This window comes from Heptranchias perlo, chromosome 2 (genome assembly GCF_035084215.1).
Source record: "Heptranchias perlo isolate sHepPer1 chromosome 2, sHepPer1.hap1, whole genome shotgun sequence".
Classification (NCBI taxonomy): Eukaryota; Metazoa; Chordata; class Chondrichthyes; order Hexanchiformes; family Hexanchidae; genus Heptranchias; species Heptranchias perlo.
This window is the reverse complement of record NC_090326.1, coordinates 7,411,535-7,423,926: the sequence shown is the minus strand read 5'-3', so window position 1 is coordinate 7,423,926 and position 12,392 is coordinate 7,411,535.

Sequence of the window (12,392 nt, the reverse complement as noted above, 5' to 3'; positions counted from 1 at the left end):
GATAGCACTGTCGACGACACCTTCCATCACTTTGCTGATGATCAAGGGTAGACTGATGGGGCGGTAATTGGCCGGATTGGATTTGTCCTACTTTTTGTGGACAGGACATACCTGGGCAATTTTCCACATTGTCGGGTAGATGCCAGTGTTGTAGCTGTACTAGAACAGTTTGGCTGGAGGCGCAGCTAGTTCTGGAGCACAAGACTTCAGCACTACAGACGGGATGTTGTCGGGGCCCATAGCCTTTGCTGTATCCAGTGCACTCAGCCGTTTCTTGATATCACGTGGAGTGAATCGAATTGGCTGAAGACTGGCTTCTGTGATGGTGGGGATATCGGGAGGAGGCTGAGATGGATCATCTACTCGGCCCTTCTGGCTGAAGATGGTTGCAAACACTTCAGCCTTGTCTTTTGCACTCACGTGCTGGACTCTGCTATCATTGAGGATGGGGATGTTTACAGAGCCTCCTCCTCCCGTTAGTTGTTTAATTGTCCACCACCATTCACGACTGGATGTGGCAGGACTGCAGAGCTTTGATCTGATCCGTTGGTTGTGGAATCGCTTAGCTCTGTCTATAGCATGTTGCTTCCACTGTTCAGCATGCATGTAGTCCTGAGTTGTAGCTTCATCAGGTTGGCACCTCATTTTTAGGTACGCCTGGTGCGTATTAACAGTTTCTCAACTTCTTTCCTCCCTGTCTGCATGGTTGCCATATTTTTTCGTTGCTGTTCTCTTCCCCCTCATATTCTGTCCACATTTTCCCTTCCCTGTCCCTTCTGTATGTCTCCCAGTGATGTAGTTTACACACACATTCCTTGACTGCTGTAATTAATTTTTACATCTTAACCTTTGTTAAATCCTTAGGCAAACAGCCAGGTAACAATCGACAAGTTAGACGTGAGTTCTGGGATTGGGTGGAGGCAAGGTGTGTGGAAACTCATGGTGAGAGAACAACTATAGTGTTGGAGCTGAAGTTTAATGCTGAGGAGTGTCACATCCTGCCAATCAGAAAGCTTTTCCTTTCTCCCTACCCTGGTTCCTACCTCCCAACCATTTACCAACCCATGTCACAAGATTACCTCCAATTTCAGGCACTTTCACTCATGCTAATAACCTCTTGTGCAGGACCATACCAAATGCCTTCTGGAAGTCCAAATAAACAACATCCATACAACAACATCCCTTGTCCATCACACTAGTTACGTCCTCAAGTTCAACCAGATATATCAGACATGACCTACTCGTTGCAAATCCGTGCCGACTCTCTTTGATCAGCTCGTACTCGTCCAAGAGCTCAATCACTCCATCTCTGATGATAGATACCAGTAACTTCCCCATAACTGATGGGCCTGTAGTTACCGAGTTTCTCTCTCCCTCCCTTAAATAATTGTAAACAATTTTACAACACCAAGTTATAGTCCAGCAATTTTATTTTAAATTCACAAGCTTTCGGAGATTTTCTCCTTCCTCAGGCAAATGTTTCAAGATCTCCTTGAAGCCTACGCATTTATACATATTGAACAATACATGGTGTTTACAGACTGCCCCTGCAACTGCCCGTTGCCAAGGCAATCACCGTGTTCAGACAGAGAGGTGTTACCTGCAGAACCCCCGAATACACATTCAACAAAAAAACAAACAGGGAAAAAAAACAGAGAAAAAAAAAACACAGAGAGAGGCAGAAACATCCGGAAGGCAGAGAGAGCCAGCAAATGACCCATTATATTAAAAACAGATAACATTTGTTCGCTGGTGGGGTAACGTGTAGCGTGACATGAACCCAAGATCCCGGTTGAGGCCGTCCTCATGGGTGCGGAACTTGGCTATCAATTTCTGCTCGACGATTTTGCGTTGTCGTGTGTCTCGAAGGCCGCCTTGGAGTACGCTTACCCGAAGGTCGGTGGATGAATGTCCATGACTGCTGAAGTGTTCCCCGACTGGGAGGGAACCCTCCTGTTTGGCGATTGTTGCGCGGTGTCCGTTCATCCGTTGTCGCAGCGTCTGCATGGTCTCGCCAATGTACCATGCTCTGGGGCATCCTTTCCTGCAACGTATGAGGTAGACAACGTTGGCTGAGTCACAGGAGTATGAACCATGCACCTGGTGGGTGGTGTCATCTCGTGTGATGGTGGTATCTGTGTCGATGATCTGGCATGTCTTGCAGAGGTTACCGTGGCAGGGTTGTGTGGCGTCGTGGACGCTGTTCTCTTGAAAGTCTCGGCACTATACACCAGTATCCCCCACGATGACGGCATCGCTGCGACAGCATCAATACTCAACACCAACAACAGCCAATCTCCGGAAGCCATCCTACAACTCATCCGCTTCATCCTGAATCACAATGTCTTCACCTTCGATAACCAGTTCTTTACCCAAACACACGGAACAGCCATGGGGACCAAATTCGCACCCCAATACGCCAACATTTTCATGCACAAGTTCGAGCAGGACTTCTTCACTGCACAAGACCTCCAACCAACACTATACACCAGATACATCGACGACATTTTCTTTCTATGGACCCACGGCAAGGAATCACTAAAGAGACTACACGATAACATCAACAAGTTCCATCCCACCATCAAGCTCACCATGGACTACTCCTCAGAATCAGTTTCTTTCTTGGACACACGAATCTCCATCAAAGACGGGCACCTCAGCACCTCACTCTACCGCAAGCCCACGGACAACCTCACGATGCTCCACTTTTCCAGCTTCCACCCTAACCACGTCAAAGAGGCCATCCCCTATGGACAGGCCCTGCGAATACACAGGGTCTGCTCAGACGAGGAGGAACGCGATGGACACCTACAGACGCTGAAAGACGCCCTAGTAAGAACGGGATATGACGCTCGACTCATCGATCGACAGTTCCGACGGGCCACAGCAAAAAATCGCATAGACCTCCTCAGGAGACTAACACGGGACGCAACCAACAGAGTACCCTTTGTCGTCCAGTACTTCCCCGGAGCGGAGAAACTACGCCATGTTCTCCGCAGCCTTCAACATGTCATCAATGAGGACAAACACCTCGCTATGGCCATCCCCACACCTCCACTACTCGCCTTTAAACAGCCACCCAACCTCAAACAGACCATCGTTCGCAGCAAACTACCTAGCTTTCAAGAGAACAGCGTCCACGACGCCACACAACCCTGCCACGGTAACCTCTGCAAGACATGCCAGATCATCGACACAGATACCACCATCACACGAGATGACACCACCCACCAGGTGCATGGTTCATACTCCTGTGACTCAGCCAACGTTGTCTACCTCATACGTTGCAGGAAAGGATGCCCCAGAGCATGGTACATTGGCGAGACCATGCAGACGCTGCGACAACGGATGAACGGACACCGCGCAACAATCGCCAAACAGGAGGGTTCCCTCCCAGTCGGGGAACACTTCAGCAGTCATGGACATTCATCCACCGACCTTCGGGTAAGCGTACTCCAAGGCGGCCTTCGAGACACACGACAACGCAAAATCGTCGAGCAGAAATTGATAGCCAAGTTCCGCACCCATGAGGACGGCCTCAACCGGGATCTTGGGTTCATGTCACGCTACACGTTACCCCACCAGCGAACAAATGTTATCTGTTTTTAATATAATGGGTCATTTGCTGGCTCTCTCTGCCTTCCGGATGTTTCTGCCTCTCTCTGTGTTTTTTTTTTCTCTGTTTTTTTTCCCTGTTTGTTTTTTTGTTGAATGTGTATTCGGGGGTTCTGCAGGTAACACCTCTCTGTCTGAACACGGTGATTGCCTTGGCAACGGGCAGTTGCAGGGGCAGTCTGTAAACACCATGTATTGTTCAATATGTATAAATGCGTAGGCTTCAAGGAGATCTTGAAACATTTGCCTGAGGAAGGAGAAAATCTCCGAAAGCTTGTGAATTTAAAATAAAATTGCTGGACTATAACTTGGTGTTGTAAAATTGTTTACAATTGCCAACCCCAGTCCATCACCGGCATCTCCACATCATCCCTTAAATAATGGAGCGACATTTTGCATTTTCTAATCCAAAAGCACAAATCCTGAATCTAGAGAGCTTTGGAAAATTATGGTTACCACGTCTGCAATTTCCTCACCTATTTCTTTTAATAGTCTGGTACGGAAACCATCAGGTCCTGGAGATTTGTCTATCTTTAATCCCGTTATTTCCTCCATTACCATTAAAAAAAATATTAAATCCACTTAGTTCGACATCTTGACTAATGTTTCGGTCCCCTTGTACCACTGGGATCTTGTCCTCTTTCTCCACTGTGAAAATGGATACAAAGTCCTCATTTAATATGACTGTCATATCCTTATTATCCACGAGTATCATCTGCATCTGTCTTTAATGGGCCCATATGCCCCCTCTTTCTCTTTATATATTTATATAAACCTTTGTGATTAGCTTCGATATCCCATGGAAGTTTTTTTGTCATAATCTCTTTTCGCACCTCATTACTTTCTTTTTACACCAATGTTGCTTTCTATAGATTTCCCAGTCTGCTGGATTTCCACCTTTCCTTGCATTTGCTTTTCTCTTAGCTTGATACCGTCTCTTACCTCATTTCAACAGTTAAGCCCATTTTACTGTGGTCAATTCATTTCTCATCTCTTCAAAGTTTTCCTGACTTCCATTTAAAACCCTGGTTCTCCCTCTCAAGCCTAATATAAAATTCAGTCATATTATGGACACTATTTGTAAAGTGTTCCTTGACTGTCAGATTGTTAACTAATTCTGGTTTGTTCCTCATCACGAAATCTCCAGTCAGTTCTGAAACATACTGTTCTAACAAACTATCCCGAATATATTCTAGAAATTAACTGCCTTCACCACTTGAGCTATTCTGCTTCTCCCAGTCTGTGTGAAAATTAAAATCTTCCATTATAACCACGCTGGTTTTGCTCCACGCTTCCCTGATTCCCATCAGTATTGATAAATCCCACTGCCCCCCTCACGACATCACTATCAGGAGGTCTGCAGACAACTCCGACCCGAGACTTCCCTCCGTTGCTGTTCCTCAACTCGACCCATAGTGTTTCCATTGCCTGATCACCCTGACTGAAATCCCCTCTTTCTACTGCTCTTAGTGTGTCTTTTACCAATATTGCTGCTCCCCCTCCATTTCCTTGATAAAGATCCCATAGCCGGGAATATTTAGCTCCCAGTCATGCTCAGCTTGCAGCTGTGATGGTTATTACATCATACCCTTGGAGCTGAACTTGTGCTGAACTATTTGGGTAACTGTCCCACCCTGTCCTCAGGGTGTATTTGGGTAACTGTCCCACCCTGTCCTCAGGGTGTATTTGGGTAACTGTCCCACCCTGTCCACAGGGTGTATTTGGGTAACTGTCCCACCCTGTCCACAGGGTGTATTTGGGTAACTGTCCCACCCTGTCCTCAGGGTGTATTTGGGGAACTGTCCCACCCTATCCACAGGGTGTATTTGGGTAACTGTCTCACCCTGTCCTCAGGGTGTATTTGGGTAACTGTCCCACCCTGTCCTCAGGGTGTATTTCGGTAACTGTCTCACCCTGTCCTCAGGGTGTATTTGGGTAACTGTCTCACCCTGTCCCCAGGGTGTATTTGGGTAACTGTCCCACCCTGTCCACAGGGTGTATTTGGGTAACTGTCCCACCCTGTCCTCAGGGTGTATTTGGGTAACTGTCCCACCCTGTCCTCAGGGTGTATTTGGGTAACTGTCCCACCCTGTCCTCAGGGTGTATTTGGGTAACTGTCCCACCCTGTCCACAGGGTGTATTTGGGTAACTGTCCCACCCTGTCCACAGGGTGTATTTGGGTAACTGTCCCACCCTGTCCTCAGGGTGTATTTGGGGAACTGTCCCACCCTATCCACAGGGTGTATTTGGGTAACTGTCTCACCCTGTCCTCAGGGTGTATTTGGGTAACTGTCCCACCCTGTCCTCAGGGTGTATTTCGGTAACTGTCTCACCCTGTCCTCAGGGTGTATTTGGGTAACTGTCTCACCCTGTCCCCAGGGTGTATTTGGGTAACTGTCCCACCCTGTCCACAGGGTGTATTTGGGTAACTGTCCCACCCTGTCCACAGGGTGTATTTGGTTAACTGTCCCACCCTGTCCTCAGGCTGTATTTGGGTAACTGTCCCACCCTGTCCTCAGGGTGTATTTGGGTAACTGTCCCACCCTGTCCTCAGGGTGTATTTGGGTAACTGTCCCACCCTGTCCTCAGGGTGTATTTGGGTAACTGTCCCACCCTGTCCTCAGGGTGTATTTGGGTAACTGTCCCACCCTGTCCTCAGGGTGTATTTGGGTAACTGTCCCACCCTGTCCACAGGGTGTATTTGGGTAACTGTCCCACCCTGTCCTCACAGGGTGTATTTGGGTAACTGTCTCACCCTGTCCACACAGGGTGTATTTGGGTAACTGTCCCACCCTGTCCTCAGGGTGTATTTGGGTAACTGTCCCACCTTGTCCTCACAGGGTGTATTTGGGTAACTGTCCCACCCTGTCCACACAGGGTGTATTTGGGTAACTGTCCCACCCTGTCCACACAGGGTGTATTTGGGTAACTGTCCCACCCTGTCCTCAGGGTGTATTTGGGTAACTGTCTCACCCTGTCCTCACAGGGTGTATTTGGGTAACTGTCCCACCCTGTCCTCAGGGTGTATTTGGGTAACTGTCCCACCCTGTCCTCAGGGTGTATTTGGGGAACTGTCCCACCCTGTCCACAGGGTGTATTTGGGTAACTGTCCCACCCTGTCCTCAGGGTGTATTTGGGTAACTGTCCCACCCTGTCCTCAGGGTGTATTTGGGGAACTGTCCCACCCTCTCCTCAGGGTGTATTTGGGTAACTGTCCCACCCTGTCCACACAGGGTGTATTTGGGTAACTGTCCCACCCTGTCCACAGGGTGTATTTGGGTAACTGTCCCACCCTGTCCTCAGGGTGTATTTGGGTAACTGTCCCACCCTGTCCACACAGGGTGTATTTGGGTAACTGTCCCACCCTGTCCTCAGGGTGTATTTGGGTAACTGTCCCACCCTGTCCACAGGGTGTATTTCGGTAACTGTCCCACCCTGTCCTCAGGGTGTATTTGGGTAACTGTCCCACCCTGTCCTCAGGGTGTATTTGGGTAACTGTCCCACCCTGTCCTCAGGGTGTATTTGGGTAACTGTCCCACCCTGTCCTCAGGGTGTATTTGGGTAACTGTCCCACCCTGTCCTCAGGGTGTATTTGGGTAACTGTCCCACCCTGTCCTCAGGGTGTATTTGGGTAACTGTCCCACCCTGTCCTCAGGGTGTATTTGGGTAACTGTCCCACCCTGTCCTCAGGGTGTATTTGGGTAACTGTCTCACCCTGTCCTCACAGGGTGTATTTGGGTAACTGTCTCACCCTGTCCTCAGGGTGTATTTGGGTAACTGTCCCACCCTGTCCTCAGGGTGTATTTGGGTAACTGTCCCACCCTGTCCACAGGGTGTATTTGGGTAACTGTCCCACCCTGTCCTCAGGGTGTATTTGGGTAACTGTCCCACCCTGTCCTCAGGGTGTATTTGGGTAACTGTCCCACCCTGTCCACAGGGTGTATTTGGGTAACTGTCCCACCCTGTCCTCAGGGTGTATTTGGGTAACTGTCCCACCCTGTCCTCAGGGTGTATTTGGGTAACTGTCCCACCCTGTCCACAGGGTGTATTTGGGTAACTGTCTCACCCTGTCCACAGGGTGTATTTGGGTAACTGTCTCACCCTGTCCTCAGGGTATATTTGGGTAACTGTCCCACCCTGTCCACAGGGTGTATTTGGGTAACTGTCTCACCCTGTCCACAGGGTGTATTTGGGTAACTGTCTCACCCTGTCCACAGGGTGTATTTGGGTAACTGTCTCACCCTGTCCTCAGGGTGTATTTGGGTAACTGTCCCACCTTGTCCTCAGGGTGTATTTGGGTAACTGTCCCACCCTGTCCACAGGGTGTATTTGGGTAACTGTCCCACCCTGTCCTCAGGGTGTATTTGGGTAACTGTCCCACCCTGTCCTCAGGGTGTATTTGGGTAACTGTCCCACCCTGTCCTCAGGGTGTATTTGGGTAACTGTCCCACCCTGTCCTCAGGGTGTATTTGGGTAACTGTCCCACCCTGTCCTCAGGGTGTATTTGGGTAACTGTCCCACCCTGTCCTCAGGATATATTTGGGTAACTGTCTCACCCTGTCCTCACAGGGTGTATTTGGGTAACTGTCTCACCCTGTCCACAGGGTGTATTTGGGTAACTGTCCCACCCTGTCCTCAGGGTGTATTTCGGTAACTGTCTCACCCTGTCCTCAGGGTGTATTTCGGTAACTGTCTCACCCTGTCCTCAGGGTGAATTTGGGTAACTGTCTCACCCTGTCCTCAGGGTGTATTTCGGTAACTGTCTCACCCTGTCCTCAGGGTGTATTTCGGTAACTGTCTCACCCTGTCCTCAGGGTGTATTTGGGTAACTGTCCCACCCTGTCCTCAGGGTGTATTTCGGTAACTGTCTCACCCTGTCCTCAGGGTGTATTTGGGTAACTGTCTCACCCTGTCCCCAGGGTGTATTTGGGTAACTGTCCCACCCTGTCCACAGGGTGTATTTGGGTAACTGTCCCACCCTGTCCACAGGGTGTATTTGGTTAACTGTCCCACCCTGTCCTCAGGGTGTATTTGGGTAACTGTCCCACCCTGTCCTCAGGGTGTATTTGGGTAACTGTCCCACCCTGTCCTCAGGGTGTATTTGGGTAACTGTCCCACCCTGTCCTCAGGGTGTATTTGGGTAACTGTCCCACCCTGTCCTCAGGGTGTCTTTGGGTAACTGTCCCACCCTGTCCACACAGGGTGTATTTGGGTAACTGTCCCACCCTGTCCTCACAGGGTGTATTTGGGTAACTGTCCCACCCTGTCCTCAGGGTGTATTTGGGTAACTGTCTCACCCTGTCCACACAGGGTGTATTTGGGTAACTGTCCCACCCTGTCCACACAGGGTGTATTTGGGTAACTGTCCCACCCTGTCCTCAGGGTGTATTTGGGTAACAGTCCCACCCTGTCCTCAGGGTGTATTTGGGTAACTGTCCCACTCTGTCCTCAGGGTGTATTTGGGTAACTGTCCCACCCTGTCCACACAGGGTGTATTTGGGTAACTGTCCCACCCTGTCCACAGGGTGTATTTGGGTAACTGTCCCACCCTGTCCTCAGGGTGTATTTGGGTAACTGTCCCACCCTGTCCTCAGGGTGTATTTGGGTAACTGTCCCACCCTGTCCTCAGGGTGTATTTCGGTAACTGTCTCACCCTGTCCTCAGGGTGTATTTGGGTAACTGTCCCACCCTGTCCTCAGGGTGTATTTCGGTAACTGTCTCACCCTGTCCTCAGGGTGTATTTGGGTAACTGTCCCACCCTGTCCTCAGGGTGTATTTGGGTAACTGTCCCACCCTGTCCACACAGGGTGTATTTGGGGAACTGTCCCACCCTGTCCTCCGGGTGTATTTGGGTAACTGTCCCACCCTGTCCACAGGGTGTATTTGGGTAACTGTCCCACCCTGTCCACAGGGTGTATTTGGGTAACTGTCCCACCCTGTCCTCAGGGTGTATTTGGGTAACTGTCCCACCCTGTCCTCAGGGTGTATTTGGGTAACTGTCTCACCCTGTCCACACAGGGTGTATTTGGGTAACTGTCCCACCCTGTCCACAGGTTGTATTTGGGTAACTGTCCCACCCTGTCCACACAGGGTGTATTTGGGTAACTGTCCCACCCTGTCCACAGGTTGTATTTGCGTAACTGTCCCACCCTGTCCTCAGGGTGTATTTGGGTAACTGTCTCACCCTGTCCTCAGGGTGTATTTGGGTAACTGTCTCACCCTGTCCACAGGGTGTATTTGGGTAACTGTCTCACCCTGTCCACAGGGTGTATTTCGGTAACTGTCCCACCCTGTCCTCAGGGTGTATTTGGGTAACTGTCCCACCCTGTCCTCAGGGTGTATTTGGGTAACTGTCCCACCCTGTCCTCAGGGTGTATTTGGGTAACTGTCCCACCCTGTCCTCAGGGTGTATTTGGGTAACTGTCCCACCCTGTCCTCAGGGTGTATTTGGGTAACTGTCCCACCCTGTCCTCAGGGTGTATTTGGGTAACTGTCCCACCCTGTCCACACAGGGTGTATTTGGGGAACTGTCCCACCCTGTCCTCAGGGTGTATTTGGGTAACTGTCTCACCCTGTCCTCACAGGGTGTATTTGGGTAACTGTCCCACCCTGTCCTCAGGGTGTATTTGGGTAACTGTCCCACCCTGTCCTCAGGGTGTATTTGGGTAACTGTCCCACCCTGTCCACAGGGTGTATTTGGGTAACTGTCCCACCCTGTCCTCAGGGTGTATTTGGGTAACTGTCCCACCCTGTCCTCAGGGTGATTTGGGTAACTGTCCCACCCTGTCCACAGGGTGTATTTGGGTAACTGTCCCACCCTGTCCACAGGGTGTATTTGGGTAACTGTCTCACCCTGTCCACAGGGTGTATTTGGGTAACTGTCTCACCCTGTCCTCAGGGTGTATTTGGGTAACTGTCCCACCCTGTCCTCAGGGTGTATTTGGTAACTGTCCCACCCTGTCCACAGGGTGTATTTGGGTAACTGTCCCACCCTGTCCTCAGGGTGTATTTGGGTAACTGTCCCACCCTGTCCTCAGGGTGTATTTGGGTAACTGTCCCACCCTGTCCACACAGGGTGTATTTGGGTAACTGTCTCACCCTGTCCACACAGGGTGTATTTGGGTAACTGTCTCACCCTGTCCTCAGGGTGTATTTGGGTAACTGTCTCACCCTGTCCTCACAGGGTGTATTTGGGTAACTGTCTCACCCTGTCCTCAGAGTGTATTTGGGTAACTGTCCCACCCTGTCCTCAGGGTGTATTTGGGTAACAGTCCCACCCTGTCCTCAGGGTGTATTTGGGTAACTGTCCCACCCTGTCCTCAGGGTGTATTTGCGTAACTGTCCCACCCTGTCCTCAGGGTGTATTTGGGTAACTGTCCCACCCTATCCACAGGGTGTATTTGGGTAACTGTCTCACCCTGTCCTCAGGGTGTATTTGGGTAACTGTCTCACCCTGTCCTCAGGGTGTATTTGGGTAACTGTCTCACCCTGTCCTCAGGGTGTATTTGGGTAACTGTCTCACCCTGTCCTCAGGGTGTATTTGGGTAACTGTCTCACCCTGTCCTCAGAGTGTATTTGGGTAACTGTCCCACCCTGTCCTCAGGGTGTATTTGGGTAACAGTCCCACCCTGTCCTCAGGGTGTATTTGCGTAACTGTCCCACCCTGTCCTCAGGGTGTATTTGGGTAACTGTCCCACCCTATCCACAGGGTGTATTTGGGTAACTGTCTCACCCTGTCCTCAGGGTGTATTTGGGTAACTGTCTCACCCTGTCCTCAGGGTGTATTTGGGTAACTGTCTCACCCTGTCCTCACAGGGTGTATTTGGGTAACTGTCCCACCCTGTCCTCACAGGGTGTATTTGGGTAACTGTCCCACCCTGTCCTCACAGGGTGTATTTGGGTAACTGTCCCACCCTGTCCTCACAGGGTGTATTTGGGTAACTGTCCCACCCTGTCCTCACAGTATGTATTTGGGTAACTGTCCCACCCTGTCCAGAGGGTGTATTTGGGTAACTGTCCCACCCTGTCCTCAGGGTGTATTTGGGTAACTGTCCCACCCTGATCACAGGGTGTATTTGGGTAACTGTCCCACCCTGTCCTCAGGGTGTATTTGGGTAACTGTCCCACCCTGTCCACAGGGTGTATTTGGGTAACTGTCCCACCCTGTCCTCAGGGTGTATTTGGTTAACTGTCCCACCCTGTCGACAGGGTGTATTTGGGTAACTGTCCCACCCTGTCCTCACAGGGTGTATTTGGGTAACTGTCCCACCCTGTCCTCAGGGTGTATTTGGGTAACTGTCCCACCCTGTCCACAGGGTGTATTTGGGTAACTGTCCCACCCTGTCCACACAGGGTGTATTTGGGTAACTGTCCCACCCTGTCCTCAGGGTGTATTTGGGTAACTGTCTCACCCTGTCCTCAGGGTGTATTTGGGTAACTGTCTCACCCTGTCCACAGGGTGTATTTGGGTAACTGTCTCACTCTGTCCACAGGGTGTATTTGGGTAACTGTCTCACTCTGTCCACAGGGTGTATTTGGGTAACTGTCTCACCCTGTCCACAGGGTGTATTTGGGTAACTGTCTCACCCTGTCCACAGGTTGTATTTGGGTAACTGTCCCACCCTGTCCTCAGGGTGTATTTGGGTAACTGTCCCACCCTGTCCTCAGGGTGTATTTGGGTAACTGTCCCACCCTGTCCTCCGGGTGTATTTGGGTAACTGTCCCACCCTGTCCACACAGGGTGTATTTGGGTAACTGTCCCACCCTGTCCTCAGGGT